Here is a 27,121-nt window from a genome sequence, read left to right as displayed (position 1 = left end):
TGGGTTCAATTAATGATGCATCATGGGAGATTGAAATGATTACTTGTGTTAGGGATGGAGGCCCTGCGGTTTTGTTATGCTATGTAGATTTGTGTTAAAGAGAGAAAAAGAGGACTCATTATAAGTCTTCATATTTTTATATATTTAAATGAGATATTTGGAGCGTAAATATGCATAAACAGTTTTTTAATCAAAAAAGTTAAACAACAGGCATATTTTAAATTACAAAATTGGAAATATGGCATGATATGAGACTACATGGTGCAATAATAATCATATAATCAGCCTTTATTACACATAATTCTTCCAGATGACAGAACATGACTCACTGGGCTAAAATTCCATTTATTTACTACTAAATGGTTTTGCCAAATACTTTTTAGAGGAAATGAAATAGGTGTCTCGATTATGTTCCCTGGAAATTTTTTTCCCAGTCCAAGTAATGTTTTTGTGCCCCACAGTACAAAGTGGGTTCGCATTTTGCCTCCAATGTGCAGTTAGGCTACAAGAACACTTTGTTTAACGTTAGAGAAAGATCATGGTTAGGGTTAAGTATTGAAAAAGAAAACAGACCGTTGACTTTTTACATTTTTAACAAAGACCAAGTGTTGTTAGCATACACTGTATATAAAGATGGACGACTCATCTCCATTTTCTCCCACTGTACAAAAATGAAGCCAAAATATCCCAAATACGGGAGCTGCCATCTTGCGCTGGTGACGTCCTTTGGAGCCAGAGTCTGCGCAGTAGTGATCGGGGTTGGAGCTACGGTATCGAGGTCCTGCCCATAAACCAGGCAGACTCAATCGCAAGACGGCCTCAGCTGTCAATCATGATGTGAAACCCCCTTTTTATAGCATCAATTAACTCATTAAAACCAAGTGTTATTTTTTTCTTATCAGAAAAAAATAATTATTATATTATTATAAACACTTGAACGCACATCAGCGTAATAAGAACTACCTAAAATGACAGAAACTATCTTTGGGGAAAAATATATTTGACGTGTACTTTGAGTTTATAGTTTGGCCCATGTCCTATCCGCTAACATGGAGGGGGTGGGGTTAAGACATATCTTGCAGCCAGCCACCAGGGGGCAATCGAGATGTTTTGGCTTAACTTCTGGGGAGCTGTCGTGGCGTCCATCTTTATATACAGTCAATGGTTGTTAGTGCCAAAACATAATCATAAAAAACAATGATGCTTTAGTTGCCATGAGAAAATATTGTATATCTGTGCGAGCGCAGATATTGTAGGGAAAACAAATGAAATACGTAGTCAGTGAGTATCTTGCATGAACATTTTTTGACTTCACATGTATGTTAATAAAAACAATCTTCATTATGTTGAGAAACAAAATGTAATCTGGGTAGCATTACTGGTAGCATTACTTTTCTTTTAAAACATATTTTCTGTTGCAAATTAGTATTGTAATTTTTAGGAGACTGGGTTGCCTAAAAAACACACACAAATTGAGTCTGAACATACAGAAGCGAGACAAAAAACAAACAGGTTGAATACCAACAGTGTTGACAATTTCCCATGTGACTGATTTGCGTCTGAGACAGGTGTGTCTTTTGCAGGTGCCTTTTTAAATCACAAGTTTACCAAGAAATCAAGGGGAAGTGGCAGTAATCATGCCTTGAGTAAGTGCTCTGAAATTCACTGAAGCTGTTTAAGTCTATAACTGAAATCACGACATTTGGCTTAATAATGACACTCTTGTCCTCACTGTGGATTTCCAGTCCTCTGGTGGATGAAATGGGAAAAAAACCCACTGATATTCTAATATTCATATTCAATTTTTTCCATTTCATTGAATTCTGACAAGTACAACTCCACAGTAAATTTGTTTGAGGATCAACTCTTTTTCGTGTTAATGACTGATATGAACAAAAGCATCTAAGCTAATCATATTCATTAGCTGCAGCCTGTCATCTAAACAATTAGTCAGAAGCTCTGAAATCATTGGTGCAATTCTGTCTGTGTGTGAGAGTCTGGATACATCCGAGCGTGCGTCTGCTCATGCACATGTGCATATGAGGTTTTTTTTTTAATGAACTTGGGATTTTGTCCTTTCCAGGTCAGTAAAACCATAAAGAAAATACAGAAACTTTACTGCCTCAACATCCATCTTAATTAAATTGAAATTAGTAAAGCAGTTTGATGTATTCTACATAAACAAGATTTGGAAAATCTTCAATACTGAGAAGTTAAAATATCTGTAAAAGATAGAATCCACAAATTAATAACTCACTAATTTGGCACTAGTATGAGTTTCCAACTGCACAATTTCACCACGATTGATGTCAGTAAATATGGCTGCTATGCCAGTACACTCTGCAACAGCAGTTCATTAGTGAGTTGAAAGCCATTTGCAACAAGTAATTAGCTGTACTTATTCCAAGTGAATATCAATAATCTGTTGAGCATATACAAGATATTTTACTGCAGAGAAGAGTGTAGTAATATTTATCTTATCGAGTTTCCTTAACCAAATGTAAGCATCTAATCTTTTTCTGTCTTACATAGCAGCCCAAACAACCCAAACATGTCAAACGAGGTGATTAGTATAGTGCTTGAGTAACCAATGATACCAGCAGCAAAAAAGTAAAAATTAGCACTCAAAGCGCTAAAATTGAAGATATAGATGAGAGAAAACAGAAAGCCTGTTATGATGGGACTTGACCACGTTGATTCTTAAAAGAAATGAATCCAAAATGAATCGGCAGCCAGAACAAAAGAAAAGTCCAAGTTTGTTATAACCCCTGCAGCTGCATTTTCCACTAGACAGGAGAACAAACTCTGACTGAGGTCAAAACAGAGTTTACTGTAGCCCACAAGATGAGATGAAGGCATCGATAACCCTCTCAAAATCTGTAAAGGACAGACCAGAGTTTATTCAGAGATGTTCATCAGCTGCAGAGAGAGCACTGAACCTTCTTGACCTGATAAGTGGGAAAAGTGGTTAGAGTTATGTGTTATCCCGAGGCTTGTAATAGATGGTGTAACATAGGCTGACAGGCTGCCAAGATGGAATTTGGTGGATCACTCAGAACAAACTCAGATCCTGTGTCTCTTGTTTATTTAGAATTATAAAAGAGAATTAGTTGTACTAGTACAGAATCCAGTGCTTATTTATTTTGGGCATTTGGGAGCTGCTGTCAGTGAGGAGTGATATCAAGGTACTGGCAACACTTGCAAGTGCAAAACAGCACTGTAATGTTCACTCATTACAAAAAATATACGACTTTATTGTTGGCCTACCCATATACACATTTGTTTGTTACTTTGTTCAAACACCCATTTTCTCTCCCTTAACATTTGACTGTTTAACAGCCAATTTCCGAAAAAGTCATCGCCTCCAATGTGGCAACTGTTTTCTAAAGTGTTGGTGTGAATCGCAGTTGTATATTTTTGCTGTCAGAAGCCTGTGATATGTCCCGAAACTCAAAGAGGAACTACAGTATATGACTAGCATCACCACTAGGCATGTCTGATAAATGCTGATGATTAAAATCATCAGTTGAGGAGGCGGTGATTAGGGTTGAAGGTTTTCCTGTGATTTCAAAATTATTACTTCACGGTAATACATCACTCTTTTCCCAGGATTCCCGAGATTACTCAACATAACTTAAGTTATCCTTTTATATTCATTAGATTATGTGGTATATTTTTTTGTGGAACAACAATTTCTTCACCATTTAGGTGGAAAAAGCACAATGCCAACCATTCAGAGTAATTTGATCCTTTGTTTTTCAGCATATCCTCATAACAGTTTTATATCTCCGTGGTTCTATTGGAGAGTCTGACCATCTTCATAGAGCTGAGTGTGCAGTGGCAGGGAAGGAATATCCGTCACATACAGCCATTTTGGCATGTTGCGTATAAGGAACCAAAGCATTGTTAGTGGACTAGGTGTAATGTTAGGTCCAGTCTCTACACTCAATGCTGTTGCACACTGCTCTGCAATATGCCCTAATGCTTTTACTCTGGAGATCTGCAGAATAAGATTCAGCCACCAGTTTTCATTTACAGATTTTGCATTTGCATTGTTCACACAGTCTACAAAATACACACTAAACTGCCAATTTAGAATGCAAAGCTTTAGGAATTTTTTTAAAATCCATTTTCATTACTGTATGCTAATAATAGCATTCACGACAGGACAAGCTTTTACCTTAATAAGGTTTGGAGAAGGCGTCTTTGTGTCAGTACATTTGATATTCTTTAGTATGTGAAGTGCACACAGGCACAAAGATGATTAAAATCCAATGTTCCTGGAAGTATTTTTCCCAGGAAACCGGAGCAGATTTGGGCAAAAATTCCCAGGAAATGCACAGATCTCAGTTTCTGCTAGTCAACCCTACTTGCAATTCAAACCTCATTTTGTCAATCAATTCATCAGCCATTATTTTTTTTTTATTATTTTTTTTTTTGCACATGCAGCAAAGTGGAATTGCAAAGGACCCCAGGCTGGAGTCAAACCCTGGCCACTGCAGTAAGGATTCAGCCTTAGTACATGGTGTGCATGCTCTACCATGTGAGCTACCTGGGTGCCCCTGCATGTGGTGGCCTAAAGGTTAGAGAAGCGAGCTTGTGACCGGAAGGTCGTCTTTCTTTCCCCTTCCCCATTACCACCACTGAGGTGCCCTTGAACAAGGCCCTTAACCCCAGCCAGCAGATCAGACTGTGGTTGTACTGGACAGCCTCCAGTGTGAATGTGATCAGGGAAACTTCCCCCTGAAATAAATAAAGGTGGGGAAAAAAAAAAACCAAAGTTGCAGTACGCTGAGCTCTCAGGGCCCATTAGAACGACAAGCTTTTTCTGATCTGATGTCTGTATTGGCAGGATGACAATGTATTTTGTTGTTTCATTTTGAGGAATTATAGGTTTTCACTCTTGTTTCTGCTCCCTGATCTGACACTTTCAGCTCCTTTTCATACTGTTTCACTGTCAGCTGAATTGACCTTGTGCCAGCTATTCTCAGGTCTGTAGAAATACCAATAAACCAACATGCAAACCCATCCATTGAGGCTGTTCTTTAGTCAAGGTAGCTTTGAAGACATGACAAATTTGGCAAAAAAGTAGCGTTTCTTTCATGTGTACATTACTGAGGGCATACTAATATAAGAAATGGAGCTTGACTCAGCCAGCACTTTACTTTGAGCCAGCACCCTCTGTCATTTAAATAAGATTAGATGGAAATTTGGAGTTGTTTCAATAATGTCTGCTTTTTGGGACTGTGGGCCAACAAGAAAAGACAAAAGTTTAAACACAGCTTTTTGATGCTGTTGGATGACTACAATAAAAAAGCTCATTTAAAATAATCACCATGCTCTTGTCGCCTCAAACACCTCATTGGACAGATAAATTGTTAGTTTGTTTGTCATGTTCACTATAGCTGCAAATTCTCTGCCAATTATGACAGCTATTATTTTTATTTTTATTTAAACTTGACAGTGCCTGCTGATAACACCGGCAACATTTACACAACTTTGTCCATGAAATGGAGAAGTAAAATTTTATTAGTTATGTTTAAGAGTTAAAAAGAGACATGCCTGGAGAGTTACATGAACCACCTTCGTTTGACCGCAACATTTTTGCATTTTTCTTTTTGAAATAGCCAAGCCTGGGGGATGGAGGTGTTGTGGTTAGAGAAAGCGGGATATAACAATTGTGTTTTATTATGTACGGCTCATGTGTCAGTTTACAACCAGAGAAGTCGGATAAAGATAGATTGTCCTGTTTTTGTGTTGATGTAAATAGTGACCTTGTGGTTATTTCGTTGTAACAATTATTTTTCTTGTCCGCTCCTGTTTGGCAATTTCACAGTTCACCATAACAGTGTAGAAGAGCTCACTAGAGGCGATTCTTGATACATACTCAGAGGTGCAGTGCAGTTATGGTTTCAAACCTTGCACCTCGAGGCACCCCATAAAGATCATATTATCTCTTTCATGTGTTTTGTGCATGCCTGCTTCACGTCAGTATAACTTTTTCAACATTTACATGCAGATTCAAAATGTAACTAGAATGCATTTAAAGCAATAATGCCAGTAAGACTGAGTGTTTAAGCTACTAAGTGACATTAATGGTTTTTTATAGAAATATGTCTTCTACAACTGTCTGCAGGATGTTATCAATGGCATTATGGTTGATAAAATACATGAAGACAACAGGAACAGGTGTATATGGTCCTCTAACTTAAGGTATTGGTGTGCATTTCTATGTGCAATATAATGTAGAAAGTTTCATCCATTCATGTGGTTAGCAAACTGGCAATAACTCACCCTCACACACAGTGCACTGCCTCTTTTGAGTAGAGGAATCTGGGGAATATGGATAGTGACATCCTAGTGACCCTTTGAAATTTTACATGGCTCCACGAAATATCATAAAATGTCTTAAAGTTCTCTTTCCAAACTCTTCGAGTACATCACTGAACTCCTTTCGATTGACCTGTTCCCGACAGTCCTCACTGTGTATCTTCATCCCTGACTGCTGGTTTATCATTTGTGCCACACCTGCACGTCTTACTCCTCCTACCAAACACATTTCCTAAACCTAGTGTCAGAATCAGTGCACATTTTAATTGAAACGCAAACATGATTACCACAAGAATTGGAAACATCTTTACAAAACAATTAGCAATGCAAGGTCCAGTTAACTTTCAGCCAATGTCTACTTTAAAATGTACGCAATTATAAAGTGACCCACTTAGTTTGATTTTGAAGATATAGCAGATTTTATTAATTTAGTTTTAATTTATTTGCTACCAAAACTTTAATAATTTATGACTTTTGACTTTTCAAACTGCAGTTAACTGATAAAATAATAAACCACTGTACAAAGATGTAACATCACATGAGATCATTGTGTGCATTGACTTCCAAAATAACATTGATGAACATTATTATGTATGAAGGATTTAGTGACACAGATGTCCATCTCTCCAGAAACGAGTTCAATTAAAAGCCCCAGCCCCTCTTGTTAATTTGTGTTTCTCCTAAAGCAACCCCACTTTTGCCTGCCACTGCTGTGGCAAAGGCTGTGGTAATGAAATTTCCAGAAAACTATTGGCAACATCATGAACTTTCATCACACAGTTACATCCATTCTGTCTGCCTCTACAGACCCTCCTCTGAGGGGCATCAATGAAAAGTTCAATGTATGTTACAGCAAAAGGTAACACTTCTTGCAACAAAACTTGGAGAATACAATCCAAAAGTTAGTTAAACTTTTAGTCAATTTATTAGCATAGCGGCAAAGGATCGCAAAAGGTTATGAAACTTCCATCTTTATTCTTAACTTCACTACAGAGCTCCGTTCACTATCAAAGCCATTCATTTTTCTATCTGTGCATCGACCTTCGGAGCCATTCTGTTTGGTTGAAGGCTGCATTGCCTCTTGATGCGCAAATCTTTTAAGGCAAGTGATAACAGTAATTGAAATCGAGTGCTGTTGCCCAGCACTTCTGCTATAATTGACTCGCTACACCTCACAGCAAACATGGTTCACACAATTCGCAGCAGATGTCTTGGATCGCAATTTCAAATCCATCTCATTTCAGTCAGTCAGACATCAAACCAGTTGAGTGTATTATGTTTGTACTTACAGCATCCTTTCAAAAGCTCTCTTTAGTGTTAAGAGAGAGATACCCTAATACATGAAAAGTGTTATTCAGTATGCATTAAGAGGAACATTAAGTTGGTCAAAAACAACTGTAAAATTTAAAGAAATAATCATTAAAAAGGATATTAAAAAGTTTTCAAAAAGTTGGTAAAAGGAGACTTTCATGCTTTCAGTCTGCAGTCAAAGACTTGGTCTGTACCTAAAACCTATTAAAGTTAGCATTTAAAGAAGTGTTTGAAGAGGAAAAAGGTAATTTAACTCGATCAATTTACAGGCAGCTCTTCTGAAGATGAGCCTATTGATACCGAGTGAGATTATGTTGACAAATGGTGAAAATTTGTATTAGATTCTTCAGTTTAAGGTTAATATTCTTTTCTGAACAGGCTACACTTGAGTGAATGTTATATTTAATAAATTATTGATAGTTACCCTGAAAAATACATAAATTCTGTCGTGCAGTATAAAAATCCCAGTGTATTCTAACAAAACTTATCATTGTTTTCACAGTCATTGCATGGACATTCACAATAATACCATCACAAGCTATAGCATGAATCACTTATATTTGAGGTGAGTAGAAAGAGTTACTTGTGACTCGTGGAGCTAACATTTAAGTCAACAGCTGAGTATATTTCTCAGCATCTCCATTAAAAAAAAAGAGATCATTAAACCATTTAAAGTGTTTTACAGTTATATTAAAATGGACAGAGCTAATGGTTGGTGTGAACGCCACATTAGGACATTTTATAGATAAGTTAACTCAGTAAATCAGTACCATTAAAGTCAGCATTAAAACTCAAGGCAGGCTATCCAAGCACAAGTGCTATTTATTATTTCTTGTTTTATTACAGGTTCTCCCTATAAAGCGAGGAGAATTTGACTTCTTTCTTTATAAATGCTGAAAGCACTTGTTGTAAATCTTGTTAAATTGCACATTGTTAGTTTAACCTGCTGTGGTTTGCTTTTCTTATTCACTCACTTACTCACTCGCTCTTCCTTTTGTGTATTTTGTGTGTGTTTGTACTTGTTTGCCTCTTGTAAATGGTTCGCTCTTCAATCTGCTTATAATCAGTGGTGGTTAGTTGCTGGGATTGTTGGCTCTTGAATCTGGATTCACAGCTTCTTGTGTACACCAGTGTAAATGTATAATACACATTAAGTCTGTGTGTCTCAATGATATACCATCTGCATGGGGGGGGGGTAAGTGCTGCCCACCATAAACTAAATTCATGTTGACGCTGACTATGTTGGGTAAAAGTGTGTCTATCTGGTGATTATCAACCTAACTTCAGTCTGGTGTCTGACCTGCAGTGATGACTGTTTTCTCACACATCAGCACCTGATTGTGACTGGGCTGCTTGTATTCCCCCCCCCGACATTGTAATGGTGTTGCTCTGATTAATTACTGCAAAGCAAGCGTACGATGTGATTGATCAATCAACCTCCTGCTGAGTTGTCAAAGTTACTAGATGTTAGTTTTAACAATCACTTCACTCATTTAATATGTGGCCTTTTGCTGTGGGATGTAGAGCCACTGCTTGTTTTCCTGGAAACTTAATAAGCCTAATATTGTATTTCATAAAGATCTAACAGTTTCCTCTTACATTAGTAGAGTTGCTCTTTTTTTTTCAGCCAAGATGGTGCACTTGAAAATTCTGCGGGAATAGCAGAAGTATTAATTGGTAATTGATTAATGAATTGATACCTGCATCTTTTTGAAAATAATTATGAAGGATGGGATCAATACTAGGTAAATATAAGAAATGCAGCCTCCCACCTCCATTTTGAAGAAATATACAGATAGATTCTTCTTCTTCTGTTCTGCTAAATGTCAAATTTCAACAACATTATCACCAGCTACTGTCAAAGTAGAGATTTAGCTCTCACCTGGCCACAGTCTTCATACCCCAAAGTGACATAATTAGCTTGTTTTTCTGGCCTGTTGGTGAAAATACCACAAACCGTGGTACATTATTTGCAGGAAGGCTGACTACTACGCTGGTAATGCCATAGATTTGTTAGAATTTGTCTAAAATTAACAGCCTTTCACGCAACTTTCCTTAACAACTCTGCCATCTTAACTGTAGACTGTTCCTCTACTGAAAAAAAATCTGAGACTCAAACGTACTCCGGGCAATCTAGATTTGGTACGTCACAAATTTGAAAGCTAATCGCAACGCCACCACCAAATTCACTCCTCTTCCTTGTGAACTGCTCTGTTGTTCCACTGTTTACCTCTAAATCGATCATTCATAGATGGATTCAATTCCTTCTCTCTTTCCAACTTCCCCCCCAACAAATAAAAGTATAAAGTTATTTCACCATGAAACACATAATGTAAATACTATAAATTTACATCATTATCATACATTACATTTATCCTACTTGCTGAAAGCACTCTGTGATCTGTCCTGTAACAGGACGTCCTAACCTTTAGCCACACATTGTTTGAAAAGCAAGGTGATTTTGTAAACATGATAAAACACAGCAGCATGATAAAAGATCTTAATATTGTACATAGTTATATTTGTGTGCATTTGGTTCTGTTTGATGTATGTATTGACCTTCAGTGTCCTTTACTGTTCTGTTAGAAGCCTTAGAAAACACACACTCAGTGTGTCGCTGGAGAGAAACGCTGATCTTCTGCATGAGCAGAAAGGGTTATGCAATGGTCTCACCACAGCAGGTGCGACACACTGACAGTGGCGTGTTGTGAGAAGTGAGGGGGGAGAGGCGAACAGCCAGGGCTATTTTTAAAGCCACCATCGGAGCCATCAGTAAGGTCAGCTCGGATGCAGCATTATTCTGCGTGCCTGCTGACTTGGTTCTTTGAGTTTTCTTTGCACCGCTGTAGTTTCGATGGTGAGCTTGGATGATGACAATAAAATGCATATACATGAATATTTGAAAAGAACCGTACTGTGATGAAAAGGGATGTGCAAGGCTAGATCTGTCAGGGATGAAACACTTAAGTTTTAAGTGGCGCTCTCAAGAGAAGGACAATATTATACTGACTATAATACTGTGCTGCAGGCATTATTTCTTTAAGATGCCACATAACAAATACTTGGAGACCATTTGTTCCAGGCGTACTGTCTCCCCAGCAGGATCATTTGGTGTATTAAGACTATCAAGCATCTGTACGTGCTGCATTTATCCATCTTCTCTCACTATAGCCAAAAGCAAATCAAGCATCTCACTGAGTTATGAGAATTAAACTTTTCCTTTGGTACAACAGAGCAGCTGATTTACTCCTGTATCTGTGTTAAGAGCCAGTAGCGACTCTGAGCATCCAGCAACGCATATTGTGATCAGTTACTCAGTGTGTGTATCTATGCACCATTGGCTCCTCTATCCGAGCCCAGCTTTAGTTAATCTAACCTCGGTTACCTCATGCACTGCGAACAGGCAGCTGTGGCTAAGGACCCACTACTTTACACCCAGCACCGAATTCAATTAACTGCCCAACTGGAAAATGAGTGTTTGGGGAAATAAAGCGTAGAACAAGGAGGCAAAGAAACAGGGGAATTACTGTAGATGATGTGGTCGTGCACATTTATTATGATTTGCTGGAGCAAAGCAACCGGCAGAGTAAATGTTTTGCAGCAGGAGGTGTTCAGGGCACTCGGTTACAATGTGGAAAGCCAGACAACATCATAATAGAGTTCAATATGAGAATGAAAATACCTACTCTATAAGTTGCTGAACTCTTAACAAAACAACAGAATAAGAGATTAAAACAAAGAGATGAAAAATGATGTCGAGTCACTGCCTCTAGGCAACAATATGCTCGGTTTAATAAGATTGTTGTATCTCATTAGGATATTTTGCATCCAGGAACATTGCCAAACAAAAAGAGAACACTTTGACTAACACAAATGAATCACCAGATGGGCTTCAAAAAGCCAGCTAGCTAGATGTGATGTTCTCTGGTACAGTATCTACAGGGCAGAGGTGTGGCAATGCTACTCTCTGTCTCAGTTTATTGAACAAAAATATCTGTATTTGTATCTGTATTCAGATTTATATCATGGGCAAGGCCTAGACTGGAATTTGTTGATTTAAAAATGGCCATAACAGCTCATTGGGACGTATTGCATAAAAAAAAAAAAATTAAAAAAGGAAGTTGTGCATGCAATGGAAGGAGGTCCAGATGATTATAAAGTTTTTATGAAAAAACGAGGGAGCTTTTGTCAAATATCTGAAAGCTCTCTTGGACAACTGGCACATACTTTTTAGACAGTCCCTAACTTCAGCCCATCAGTTTCTCTTTACTGCATGTCACACAAGGTGCCAGACTTCAATATCACATTATGAGGTTAAAAATGACATCTGTGCAATATGTCAAGCTTTATCTTTATCTTGAAAGCTGATTAAAAGTTATTGAGGATGAAACTTGTCAAATGTCTGAATTTTGAACGCATATCTACTCCTTACAATTTGACAAATCTGCATAATGGAAAGCCTTTGCTAGCTAGCTTTGGCTGCTAGCAGTTCCTAGTCTCACTGTGAAGGAGAGGAATATTTCAGATGCATTACCTGTTTACATGTATATCTGAATAATGTATTGGTATTTGTTTTAGAGCTGGAACTAAAAATTATTGTCATTATCAGCTAATCAGATGATTATCAGATGATTATTTTCTAGTCTGTAAAATAAATCTATAAAATGTCAGAAATTAGTGAAAAATACCCGTCACAATTTCCTGAAGCAGAGGGTGATGTCATTAAACTGCTTGTTTTGTCCAACCAACGATCTAAAACCTAAAGATATTCAATTTACTATCACATAAGATTAAGACTAGCACAAAATGCTCACAATTAAGACACTGAAACTAATGAGTGTTTGCAATTTTTGCTTACAAAATGACTAACGATTAATCGATCAAACTAGTTGCTGATTATTTTTCTGTCGATCAGCTAATCGGTTAAGCGACCAATTGTTTCTCTAACACACATCCCTACTGAAGAGTCTACTCTACTGATAAGACGGTGTAGTCCCTCATTCGTCCAGGAGTGTTCTAACGTAGAAAAGGTTTCAGTCGTAGTCATCTGGACACTGTTTTCAGAATCAAGACGTTCCGGAAGTCACAATTGAGAATGACTTCCGGATGGGAGCCGAAACGTCTTGATTCTGAAAACAGTGTTCAGATGACTACGACTGAAACCTTTTCTACGTTACTCTACTGATCCACTTTTATAAACTCTTTCCCACTTCAGACAGCTATTACCCAGAACAGCCCTAGAGCTATTAATTAAATGACACACCTTAGAGACAGTAAACAAGCTCTGTCCTGACAAGTGCAAATAATGTACATTTCCACTGTAGGAGACAGCCGACCACATCAGTGGCTGCAGGTGCTTCACTCTCTCTCTCTTCCTGTATCTTTCAGCAGGTTTTATCTTGTAGAGAAGTGGTAATGAAACAGGAGTGAAGTCGTTTAGAGAAAAGCTGTTGATAGTAACACTGAAAATCCGAGACTGCGACATGACTCCTCTGAGGGTTGTCTGACAGTCGCTGCAAGCTGGGGACAAACAGTTGTAAAGGATGCTCATGAGCAGAAATCCACTCAGAAATCGAAACTCTTTCTCCTTTTTTACTTCCCAGTCTTGTGTTTTTCTCCTTAACCTCTGCGTTTGGAAGGGCAACCAACTGTGGACTTTTCATTGTAACCTCAAGGGATGATAATGCCTCTATTTCGTCTGAACACTTCAGAAAATCTGAAAATCTCCCCCTCTCTCTCCTGTCTCAGTCTGTCTCTCTCTCCCTTCTTTTTTATCTGTCTTATGGCCCTAATGGTTGACCAAAAGAAAATCTCCTACTGCCAGAGGATCCATCCTAGCTTGTCCCAAAGCAATTACAAGCCTGGCTATTTCTTACCCTCAGCTAAACATATTGCAGACTGATATCACTTCCTTCTCCTACCTCTTCTACTCGAATATAACAGTGAAAAGTAGACTCATACTGCAGTGAAACTGTCTGGGGAACTTCTTAAAGATTTCGCCTCTGAAGTTAAGCCTTTGGAAAACCTCCCTTTGATTGCAGTTTGAAATTAAGAGCTCTTACTGGCAGTCTGTGTGGACAATAAGAAGAAAATCAGACCGTGCTAGTAATGAGAAAGTTAATAGGATTGCAGCAGTGACTATAACACCTTTCAAACATACACTTTATTACATAAATGTGCTGGTAATTTTCCATGTTGTTCTCATGTTTGTATATTGCACTTGAGTGACTGCAAGGCAATCTTACAAAGTCAGACATCATAACATTTATGTAACACCTCCAATGCAGTCTAAACTGACTGCTGTCACATTAACATAAAGCCAATAGCAGCATAGGGTTGAACAAACAGTCTAAGAGTACTGCAATAAATGTGTTATTTAATCATCAGCTCTTATCCACAAAAATAATAAAATCAGTTTAATAAACCACAAAATGCTGTGAATTGGACAATTTAAATTTTATCATGAACTGCAACATCCTTGGTTTGCGTCCGGTCCGGGTACCCTTTGTTGCATGTCTTTGCCTATCGCTCTCCACTCACTTGTGACATCTTTCTACTGTCTGGTATCAATAAAGACATACAGTGATTTTCTGACTACAGTGCAGGGCAAAAGAGTAAATTATACAAGAGTCCACAGCCACGCTAGCAGCTCTGTGAGGCTGTACTTAGGCCCAGCGGTGCTTTAATGCTATCAGCGTGCTAATATACCCAAACGTCAGGGGATGACCAAAGTCAGTAGGCTTCTTCCTCTGGGGACCATAAATGTCTGTACAGTTTCATGGTAATAGTTGCTGAGATATTTCAGTTTGGACCAAAGTGGTGGACCGACTGACAGACTGACATTGCCATCGCTAGAGCCAGGGCAGTATAGGGAAAAAGAGAAAAAAAACCATTTTTTAAAAAGAGTGTAAAACCACATCATTACGTCTTGTGATTTTTAACTATGCTTGGGCGCTGTTGGACTGTATACAGTGGGCACCAGAACTCTACAATATTTCTAATAAATGATGACACTGATAAGAAAACGTATTAGAGCTAGATAAGATACATAAAGCCAGCAATAGTACGTATTCCATGTATGAAAACTATTTAACTATAAGAAAGATGTGAAATGTGGTAAAACACCCTTTAGCACAAACATACAATGACAGACACTCAGTCCTACCCTGCTGTTCATTGCAAACTGCATATCAAATTCACATGAAGGTCAGCTGACATCACCTTTTCTTCATTTTCTCTGTGACTAAACAAACACACTGTTTTTTACTTGCTACCAGGTGCTGATTTATTGTTCAGGAAGACAGTTTTCCCCCAGGGGGGACCGGGTCAGCCGCTGTGCCAAGCCTGAGAGTATGAAAATGCAGGTGACAGGATGCTGATGAGGAGGCCCGAAGCGTTACCTCCAACCGCCGTGCCCTGGAGTGCTCCACTCTGCCAGCCGGTAATGAACCTATGAGGCTCCGCTTCGCTCACCTGTCACCGAATCACCCAGTCATTCTTTACCAACCGCATTTTCACCCCAGAGAGAAAGAGAAACATACAGTGTTCAGTATTAACCATCAGATGAGTTGTTTGTTTGCAGACAAACAACACATTTCTTATGCTACCTAAGTCAGTCTAACTGATTGTATGAAGCACATGAATTTAAAATAAGTGGGGAAATATGAAGTCAGTAAAGAGTATGAAACAGTTGAGTGAGTGAGAGGTGAAGTGTAGAAGTGAGAATGCAGTGGAGGGATACAGCGAGAAAATAAGTACAGGTGTGAGTTGATAGAGGTAGATGAGGTGTGTGTGTGTGTGTGTGTGTGTGTGTGTGTGCTCTTCCATGTCACCCCTCTGAGCTCCTGTGCCCAGCAGACTGGATCTCTCTCTCTCTTTCCTCAATCCCTCACACCCACTGATGGAGAACATAACCTCGATATGTAAGCTGACAGAGGATTTTCACTCTCACTCCATCCCTCTTCCTCAATATTCTTTCTTTCTCATTTTTGGTGAGTCATAAAACCTTAAATAATTCCCATAGAGTAGCAAAGAAGGAGGAGTTATTAAGGGTGCCTAGGGTCCTGCAAGTAAAAGTCATATTCATTTCCTTGCATAGATAATGTTAGGTGACTGGTAGTTGGAGCTCTTCCAAGGCTTGGATGGACACTCCTGGTTGAATCATCAGTAAAGAAGATGCTTCTTTTGATAAAAAGTTAAAGGTACAAGCCTGTGTGTATACAAACATAAGGAGAGAAGTCAGGTATGACTATGAGCTACAAGGTTTTAAACAAGTCCTCCAAACTAAACAAAAACATATTGTCTTTGGTGTCCAAAACTACCCGTATAAGTTTTCGGACTCTGCACCGCTATCAACAGAATCGCTCGTGGAAAAAATGCACATGAACTTTACAAAAATTATTCATGGTCCACTTTATTTACAGTTTCCAGAACTTCGGTCATGTGATAACAGGTGGTTGTACATCAGGGGGAAATTGTAACCCCAGCCTCTATTCAAGGATGATCTTTGACATTTGCTTCTAAGAGGCAACAGTTACTATTCGCATGGCCACAAGAGGTCCTTGTCAGGAAAACATAAACATAGGTCGTTTTAGGCATTTTACCAAACTACCATTTCTTTTTTTTAAGTATTATTTTTGTGGACAATTTATGCCTTTTATTAAAAAGTCAGCTGTGGAAAAATGAGAAGACATCCCTCATTGCCAACCAATATGTCTTTTTTTTGTTGGCAAAAACAATTCTATTTTCAAAGAATATGGTTGTTGTATAATGCTAGCAGACCTCTATAGCTCTGTATCGGGTTGTATTTGCTAAGATGTGCCCACTTTCAACCAGTCCAGTCAAATCTGTAGGATTAGTTTAAATCCCTCTTATAATTATGCCTGACCAGCATATTCCGTTTCACTGGGAAATACGTCACATTACGGAACATAAAGAAGCAATAACTGTCATTTCAATATGACTTTAAAGCCATCTACCATGCCAAACAAAAGACATGATTTCTAAAAAACCAAATTGAAATAATTCAAACTGATGGCGATAACATAAAACCTGTAGTATCATTAAATTATTCAGGAGACTCTTATGTTTCGATGTTGAGTAATATTGAGGAAATCATTAAAAGAAACTTTAAAATGTGAATTTACAGTGGTTAATAATACTTCTCCTCCTATTTAACAGCTGTATTCCTCTTTTTTCCTGTTTCCTTTTTAACCTCATCCTGTAGACGAGGTTTCATCAATTTGAATAGAGAAAATAATAGAGTAGAAATTACACTGTCTAGGCCAGATAATCTCTGTTTTTCCACATTTCCCTCTTTAATTCCTTTGTATTTTAGCACCATACTCTCATATTGGCTGCATTAGTATCAATGTCTGCTTGAAGCCACGTTATTTTATCAGCATGGTTGCTCCTGGCAGCACTTTCACCCACTGTGAAGCGACTGATGATGGTGTGTGCACAGGAAGCAACTTTTGGCCCCGGTGGAAATATTTGCCTTTCCATAAAGCATTTTGTCCAGACAAAGTGAAATGGAATATAAATTAACAAACACTCAAAATGCTAAATATGACTTAGGTGATTTAGTTTCGTCTCAACAGTTAAGTTCACTGATTTACCACAGCACTATATCTGTACTCCATCAACTGGGATAATTGAAACGTATTTTAATTAAAACATTAGCCATCAGTCAAAGGAAATCCACCCGACAATAAAATTGATGAAATACCATTGTGGTATATTAGTGTCTTTCACTGAGGTTGTGTGTTGTAAATAACATTACACTGTGTTATAATCCTGAAATGTTTTGACAAAAATTCAATTAAATTCAAAGTACACCCTCTCTACTTCGTCACCAGTCGTATAATTTATCGTGACCACTTTATTAACAGCAAACGCAGTTGCATCTGTAGCAATGACAGGGCCTCCGGCTCAGGGTCACAGTGTCTCCACCATGGCAATATGTGGCACTAAAATGGAAAACAATCCATGCATTGGGAGCTGGGCCAGGCAGCGGGCTCAGTGAAACCAAAGGTTGTTGTCTTTCAATAAATCAGTGGAGGCAATCGCAGGGATGATTGTATAGGCTGGCGGCCATAGTGGGGCTATTACTTATCCCCCTGTCAGTGTAGTGGGTCCAGTTATTGTGCTCAGGCCAGCAGTGGGTCACATAGTAGTGCCAGGAAGAGCTCAGAAACATACAATAAAACACCCTCATGCACATGTGCAAAATGCATGCTTGTGTACAAGTACAACTAGGATAAATCTGCCCATTACCACTGTGGATATTTGCAGTAGTCAGTGTGTGTGTGTGTGTGTGTGTGAGTCACGTCTCTTTGCTGCAGTTCCTCCTGACCTTTTTATAAGGCTGCAGCTAATCTGCAGTCAGCCTGTAGTGTTATTAGTCCTGTCATTTGTCACTCTCCTAGCATACTTTCTCATATTCATCAGTCTAACAATAGCGTAGGTGATTTGCAATCATAATGCAATTATGAGGCTGTATTGATGTGATTAAAATTTAATATTCCACTGCAGGACAAGGCTGCAAGTGGTTGTTTTAACATTGTTGACAGCAGAAAAGCCCAGAGATGATGTTGTTGCACCTCAGACTGGATGGAAGAAAAGAAGTCACAAGAGAGAGGAAATTAATGAAGGGGGCAGATGTAGAGATGAGGAGGGTGTTAACCTACAAGTAGGGAAGTTGTCTTCCAATATCTTGGCTCCCCATGCTTCCACCCACTCTGTACTGTCCTTCATGAGGATCTGCGCCATGAGGCTGTGAAGTCAAGGTCATTCCTGCTACATCAGAGTGATTCAGGACCAATAAAACCCGAAAACACCCGACTGCCCCAATAGTTAGCTGAGAGGCAGAACATGATTTGTTTTCCACTTGCCGCTTTTTCAAGACCATTCAAAGCCCACTGGACACTACACACGATATATAAACCATAGCATTCAAACAGTACTCTGCTGGTATGCAGCTGCTGCACCTACAATTCTCCAGTCAGTTTTCTTCCTTGCTGTGTTATTACTGATTGATTTACCTACTGGAGCCCAGTTCAATATTACTTTGATCTGACACACACAGCACCTCAGTTTGTTGTTATTTCTATAATGATGATGTATGAAAACCATGCGCGTATATTGCAGAATCCTCTTTTTGTAAGTTCTATTGTTAGTGGTGCTGAAATGATTTGTCAATTAATCGATTTCTTGATCTACAGAAATGAATCAACAACACGGTTAGTTATTTAAGTCATTTGCCAAGCAAAATGTCAAAAATCTTTGGTTCCAGCTGCTCAAATCTGAGGATTTGCTGCTTTTCTCTGTTTAATATTATTTTAAATTGAATATTTTTGGGTTTCATACTGTTGATTAGACAAAAGACACATTTAGAAGACATGACCTTGGCCTTTTGGGATCTTGTGATGGGCATTTTTCACTATTTGACATTTTAAAGACTAAAAGATGCATTTAACACATAACCAACAGATCGATAATGGATAATAATCTTTTGTATTTTTCTTTACAGAACATTACTTCATTGTACATACTTTTACTGGATATTACTTACTTACTGTATACAATATACTATATCATAGAAAGAGACTCCTAGAGATTCCTCTAATTTAGCATTGAGGAGGTGGAGCGATACCAAATAGATATAGTTGGGCTCACCTCTATGCAAGCAGGTAAGGAGCGCAGACATCTGGACGACGCTCGGAGTAGAGCCGCTGCTACTTTGTCTTGAAAAGAGCCAGTTGAAGATGCTTCCTGGGCGCCTTCCTTTGGAGGTTTTCCGGGTACATCCAAATGATACACGCTGGAGAGATTATATATCTCCTCTGGCTTGGGAACGCATCATGATCCCCCAGGAGGAGCTGGAAAACATTGCTGGGGAGAGGGATGTCTGGACTTCCAAGCTTGCTTAGTTGGAGTAGTGGCAGAAAGTTCCAGTTTGTGGAAACTTATTTTGGCTAATAAAACTTATTCAAACTTAAATATCATGCAAACACACTTGTTAATCATCAACTGACAAAATTGTGGGTTACCATATGAACACTTTGAAGTAAACGAGGCAATTACAATTACTGCAACTAATCAAAATAAGTAGAACTGTGTGTTTTATATCAGTAATTTAGCTTAAAGCTTTTTCCTGCTCTAAACAAAATAACTCATAGACCATATGTAGAGAGCTAGTTTAATTTGACTCATGACAAACCTTTGGCATCTCCAATAAACAGTGTAAAAAAAAAAAAAAAAAAAAAAAAAACACAGGATACTACACGTACACACATACACGACTCGTGCGTTCTGGTGCAGGTCTCTGTAGATTGAGAACAAGGGTTCTGGGTGCTGTAGAGTTGTAAATATGCCAAAACACAGGCTCACCAACTCATTTGGAAACTTTTTGTGACTATCCATCACCCAGCAGACAGTTACTGTCTGTCAGTTCAAATAGTGACACTCCAAAATAAAACAAAATTCTTGCTCAGTGTCTTCAGTGGCATTGTTGCACCATAATGAATGTCGCACCAGTTTCATTTTTTACAATGTTATAAATTTAAAATAGACGCAGTTATCGAATGTTATCACCTCCTTCAAAACAAAAACAACACTGTTCTGGAGCAAGGCATCTCCATAATACAATAGATTATAAAAATACAGATTCAAATGCAAAATGCTTCCTGAGGCTACACAGTGAGATATTCTACAAGAACCCCTCAATACTTCGGAGCACAATCTATCTTTGTCTCAACTTTAAAACACTGGGTTTTTCCCAGAATCTATAAAAAGAGATTTCACTGATATTCATTTCTATTAAATGAATTCCTTTAATTTATTAACTGAATTTCATTATGGAAAATCATTTTGATGATCTGATGAAGGCTTGTTCACCAGCCTGATCATAAAAATTGGCAGACGGAGGTCATTGTGTTCCAACATTTATATTTATTTTTGGATACCATCCTGTATCTCAACAGTCTGTCTCCATTCTTTGTAAATGCTTTATAATGAATTTACATTAATAGACTATGATGAGTAATACTGGATAGATTGGAAAGAATATATATATTCCTTAATAATGTAGAAGAACATTGAGATTTGGTATAAGTCAGATTTAGTCAACAACTTCAGTCTGTCATAGATACAATCATTTTATGATTTGTTTGTCTGTTAAATTGATGCGTTTAAAAAATATGCAGCTTGGTGGCCTGGGGGTTTAAGTCGGTGACCATGTACTCGCACCGTCTCTGGTACGAGTCCAGCTGGGACCTTTTGTTACATGCCATTCCCCATCTCTATTTCCCCTCATATCCTGTTACCTCTCCACTCTAATAAATCCATAAAATGCCCCAAAAACAATTACAAATGTGCAGTTTACAGCAAAATCACATTCATCTGGTTTGACAATCCCCCTCTCCTTTTTCCCAGAGATGGACTCTTTAACTGTGAGTGAGTGAGCAAGATGCTGTCGGCTCTTGTTATGGCACTCAAGTGACGTTTTTCAGAAACTTGACGTGCCTTTTGAAAAACGACCCCGCTCTCAAACTTGTGGCAAACAGCGCAATAGTTGGAGTTTCGCCTACATCCTCTAAAGCCACCCTCACTCCTTAGCTACTTCCATCATCAGCTCTGGAAAAAACATTGTGTTTTATTCTTTTGTGTTGCTAGATTTACTAGCCTGACGTGGCATTTTACTTGCCCCAGTCAATCAAGCAATCGTTTTTGTTGAGCCCTGCTACAGAGCATGACACCGAAATAAATCAGTCAATTACTTAGTCATACAGTCTTGGGAGGTGTAATGACTGTAAATCAGTTTGCTGATAAGAAAGAATATACTGTAAGTACAGGAAATAACTAATGGATTTCCATTAGTGATCCGGATAACTGGGTATTATTTTAAGTCACACAGTTTCTGTCACTAACTAACTCACTGTCCCTGGGGGCTGAATTATAATAACTTTTACACAATCAAAAAGAAAATCAATTATTTAAGAGATAATACATTATGATATTGTGGAAAGTTCTACTGAAACAAAATCCTGTTTACATCCCAATGTATGGGTTGAATAAATGTCACTTTTTAAATTAAGATGCAGCCAGTGGTGAAAGGAATTTTAAAAACCGGGATAGAGTGACTTCTACTATGCTCAATGACAAACTTGGATCACCTGTTGCGTGAATCTTCCTCCTTAAGCTTTCTCAGGGGAGGCGGGATTGAAGTGAAGGCTGTGCGTGCTTTACCTCTGCTGTCTGAGGCAGTTTGAAGATGCAGGCTTCGAGATCTGCGTTCTCCTCCCACACAAGACACTGACGCTTCACCTTGACTTTTAAAGGGGACACATCAGTGCCAGCAGTGACAGCAGACAGTCCTCAGGCCTTGGCTGCAGTGAGGAGGCAGATCAATAATGAGACTAATGATGCTGTGCATTAACTGACTCTTAAAATGGATGGAAGAGGGAGAGGGAGTTAAAGGTGATAATAAAGGTATCACCCAACATCAGAGTCCAACCTCACTAATGCTCTTGTGGCTGAATGGGAGCAAATCCCTGCAGCCAGGTTCTCAGAAGACTGGAGGCAATCCATGTCCATGTCCATGGCATGTCCATGTAGCACCATGTTTAATGTCCATGGTTTTGGAAAGAGATGTTAATTACATGCGGGTATAATGTTCATGTGTCCAGATACTTTTGTCCATGTAGTGTATGTTAAAATAGAATGGCTGTAAAATTGTTTTGTTTTTTTCTGTTAAGTTGCTTTAAAACTGAGATTTCACTTTAGACATCCCAGGAGAGGGGATGGTTGCAGAATGAGATGTTCAACAGTCATGCATACATGGGTATAATGTTAAGGTGTCCATGTACTTTGTTTGGCTGTCCTCATACCATGTAGTGTATGATATAATATAATATAATAAACAAAGAAATACTATAAGCGTGACATAAATAGTTAAGTAAAATAATTACCTTTTTATAAAATGTGATTTTTACGTTTTATCCAGTTTAACTACTCAGTACATAAATTCTGTAATGTATTTGGACTGTAAACAAGATTTGACATCATCTTAAAAAGCTGATATGGTGAACAGTTGTCTATTTACACATCCAGCAGAGCAACATTAGCATACATTTATATGCTACAATATTAATTCTTCATTTAGCTCTGTGTTGCTCTCCACCAACTCCTGAGGGAAATATCTGGCTCTTGTGCTGCTTAATGCTCAACTGTGTTCACCAGTTAGTTGCTGGCTTTGTCTGTCTGCTGTTTACGGTTGATTTATTTGTCCTTTTTCGCTAAAAACAGCTGCCTGCTGCTGCTGGAAACAAGGTTGACAAGAGCAGAGAGACAGGACAAAAGCGGTAGAGCTACAACTGCAAAAACTAAAACACTGAGCTGAAAGACGCTAAAACGCTCAGTAGAGTTGAGGGGAACGGCAGAGTTGGGGCATAATTCTCTGTGTAATGTGAAAGGGGCTGTTCATAGCGACAAACCCACAGTCATTTTATCCATTGTTAATAATAATAAAATATTGATTTATAGCAGCTTTAAGGAAAATAATAAAATTGATCTACTAATAACTAATAAGCATTTTAATATACTGTAATTACACTGCTGCTCTGTTAATGCAGTGAGTCCCATACTGAAGAATTGATGATGTCACTCCATTCAAGCAGCTCTGAAATGAGGAGGTGAGGACTGACACACTGATGTACATACGTGCAGGCCCTCACACTTAAACACACACATACAGACATATATTCATAGACAGACAGGTGAGATCAAAGCCTGAGCAGCTGGTAGCCTACCTCCTCTGGAGACAGACAGATGGCACGCCATTAATTAAGCAGAAACCACAGTGGACTCAGCCCACCTGAGATTAACAGTCTCCCTGCCACCCTTAAATAAAGACTTCTGTGAGGAAACTCTGAGGATCTCTCACTCACTCTCTCACACACACACACACACACACACACACACACACACACACACACACACACACACACACACACACACACACAGTGGATATAAAGGAACTCAGGGCATCAAAGAGCACCAAAAGACATTAAGTGTTTTATCCAATTGAAAAGCGCATTAGGCACTTGCAATTCAGGCAGCATAACTGAAAATAAAGCTAGAAAATTTAAATAGCTTTGCCAAGAATGAATTTACTGATAACCGAATAAATGAATTAAATGATTTTGTTAATGCTGTGCCTCAGTTTAAGCGTGAAATATTAAATATGCTTGAATGCAATCCAAGCCCCATAATGATTATTTTGCATTCCAAAGGAACGTTTTAATATCCATCTTTATAATTATATGCTCTAAAAATTTTATAGTCAACCCCCACACTGTGTTTGATCATCTTTTTCAGTGAGGTGAGTGGTAGTGTGTGCCATTTTGTTTGGTAAATGTATTTCCAGTGGCGGTGACACCAATTTTAGGAGTGATATATCACTGGTACAATATTAACATTCAAAAAATGTTACCTTTGAGTAACAGTATGCATAAACACTATATTTCAAAAGCCAACCTGGAACCTCAGTTCACTTTGTCATTCATCTTTTATTGTCATGAAGGAGAAATGGAAATTCCACAATGAAACTTAACAGGGTTGTGGTTTCAAGTGGATGGAAAGGGTAAATGTTTGAATTGACATCAGTATTCATAAATTGTGAAACTTTGGTAAACTGTACACTGCTTAGAATTACATTTCTTCATATTTACTGCCTGGAGGTTCAGCAATTGTTGGCAAGGCCCTCATTGTTTAGGAGACTATTTGTATTTCATTTAAAAATGCTAAGCTTTCTCTCACATAACTAAGTTAGGACAATTGATGCATTTTACTGTTGCTGCCACAGTTTATTTAAGATGATGACCTAATCATGTTTTGAATAATGCAGTTAGTTTGTAACCCTGTAAAGAAAAGTGTATTGTAAATGGAGCAAGGCTAGTTCGGGAAGATAACTGGAGTTGCGCTGCTCACTCACCCTTTGCAATTAGGCGACAATGTTCTGCCCACTCTTTGCTTCATGTGCTGCTGCTTTACAGCCTCTGAAAGTAAAGTACTCTCTTGATTACAAAATAATATTTTACTTTTTATTACATGTGTTATAGATAATTTGATGGGATTATTATCTCACTAAAGCTGATTCAAACTTAAACATCATATGATGACATTTTACCGAGATACTGAGCAATACTGGAGTCCATGTGGGCTGGGCACTTGTATGTGCATGACATATTAAATAACATAACTAACTAACTGGATTTTTAAAGCCAGTATCGATTCTAATATTAGAGTAAAAAGAAATCAGATAACTAAGTTAGTTATTTTGTGGAAAATTGTCTTCGGCTTTACAAAACAGCGTTAAAAACAATACAGGAAAAGTGACAACACGACAATCGATGAGGACAAACTCCTTTATTTCACAAGAAGTCCTAGTAGCATCATTATTTGTTTTCTCATTTCCTATCTTTTCACAAAACAAAGTCTTGCAGATGTTTGTGTATAAAAAAAAATTACCGCTTTTGTATCATTTTTGTAACAAGGACTATATGAAACTCTGCCTGCATTTGAGTAGTAGACACTCGAGCTGATTTGTTCCTATTTCTCTGCTCAGCACGTTTGTATCAAGAACAAAGCCACCTTACTGCAAGTTTGACATTGCGCAGAGCAAGGTGATCATTTCCAATGGCGAGAGCTGCTGTGCTCTCTCAGGCAGCTGTACGTACTATGCAGATTTTCTGCCAGATTGTACGGCAAAAGTACAACTAAATTAAACTTTGACCAGAAAAAAGCTGACTTCACAGCGCGCGTCCAATAGGATTGAGGCCTTGGCGAGAGGCAAATCTCATGTCAGTGACAATGTTACTGTAGAAAAGAATTGAGGAAAAGTCACATCTCTGAATTCACAGACTTACTCCACTCTCTGAACCTACCAGGACTTACTGTAAGTAAAAAATCTCAAACATTCATAAGCCCTAAACTCCACCCAGCATCCACCTGTAGGCTCTCACATTCCTGTAGTTTATTATGGTCTCTCGTCTGTTCTATGCGCTGTACATACACACTATTACTAAGAGTTCTTTAAAGGAAATAATAGATATGATCAACATAGAAACTTCTGTTGTTATGCAATGATACTTGAAAATATACATTTTTGAAGTAACTCCTCTTAAAGCTGGGTCATTTTTGTTGAGTCACTGCTATATTTAGCATCCTGTGACTACCACTTACTGCTGGCTTATGTCTTGTCTGTGCATGCTGCAATCTATCAGCTGCCCTGTTGGAGTAGAGGGCTGCAGTGAGCCCCCTACCTGCTCAGGAGCTCCTGCCGTGGATTCCCCACTGACAGAGCCGGTCGACTCCCCCTGCGTTACCTACTGGAGCCTGTCTTCTCGCGTCAGCTCAGAGCTATGCAGCTCAGCTTGAAGGCTTCACCCCTGGATTCCCAATAAGAGGAAGGATGTGTGTGTACGTCTGTCAGGCAGTAAACAATACGTCAGGTGGTGTTGAGTCTGGACGCTGTCAGTCTGGGGTTGATGTGATGGCAAAGACCATGACTGAACTGCTGTTTTGTTATCATTGAAAACAATGTGTTAGATGTTGTCATATTTGGATACTGAAAACATCTATTACACATCAAGATGATTTGTTCTTTATGTTGTTGCTCAGACAGACAAGAATAATTTCACCCAATAAAATATGGTAATTTCAGTATTTAAATAATTAATTCACAAACAAAACTCAACATAACTTCTCTTGCTTCCTAAATATCTTTTCTATGTAACCAGCCGTATAACCTGCAATTATTGTCTGTCATTTGCCCTGGAATCCCTTTATGAATCAAATCAAGTCAGTGATTTGAGCTGTCTGGAGCTCTCTGATTGCCAACACTTAATAAAACACTTCAAAATAATGGTGACTCCCTCAATGAAGCAACAGGGGAGGGAAAGACAGAAACAAAGAAAAAAGAAAACCCACCAGGAGTGAACCAGCAACAAATGAACTTTTAAAACGAACAGTAATTAGTTCTGCTGAACTAGACTCCCCGTGGCCTCGACGGGGCCAGCCGCACACATCGATTCTGTCAGAAGATGTGGCGAGAGCTCCCACAGGCTGCATGACTCTGAATGCTCCTGTTCTTGTCATTGCCATCACATCAGAAGTGTCCCCTCAGTCCCTGTCCAATTAGAAGCCACTGTGGTCCCGAACCTCGAACAGCGATGTTGCAGAACCTGCGGCTGGAGTAGGTGGAAGAGAAAATATTGTAGAGGAGAACGCATTTAGTTTACAATCACTTTTTAAAATTTGCCACTGTTTTAATTGCAATTCAGTCAGAGACACTTACATCAAGGAATTGAGCCTTTATAGCAAATGGCTTTACATCTGGATTCAGTGGAAAAGGGTCTGCTCTCAAACAGTCCAAGCAGCAATGAATATTTGCTGGAAGAACTAATCCCTCTTTAAAAAA

The 27,121-nt window shown here is 38.6% G+C and overlaps 1 long non-coding RNA gene across 1 annotated transcript in view; it reads left to right on the top strand.

Moving 5' to 3' along the window:
- The window catches only part of LOC122873776, an 80,011-nt gene extending 53,269 nt beyond the window's left edge, over positions 1-26,742 (top strand). The window contains exons 2-3 of the long non-coding RNA XR_006377510.1: positions 14,919-15,082; positions 25,926-26,742. This is a non-coding gene — a long non-coding RNA (uncharacterized LOC122873776). The remainder of the gene's footprint in view (positions 1-14,918; positions 15,083-25,925) is intronic.
- The last annotated feature ends 379 nt before the right edge of the window (positions 26,743-27,121 follow it).

Source organism: Siniperca chuatsi, linkage group LG3 (genome assembly GCF_020085105.1).
Source record: "Siniperca chuatsi isolate FFG_IHB_CAS linkage group LG3, ASM2008510v1, whole genome shotgun sequence".
Lineage (NCBI taxonomy): Eukaryota > Metazoa > Chordata > Actinopteri > Centrarchiformes > Sinipercidae > Siniperca > Siniperca chuatsi.
This window is presented reverse-complemented; position numbering and strand designations above follow the sequence as displayed.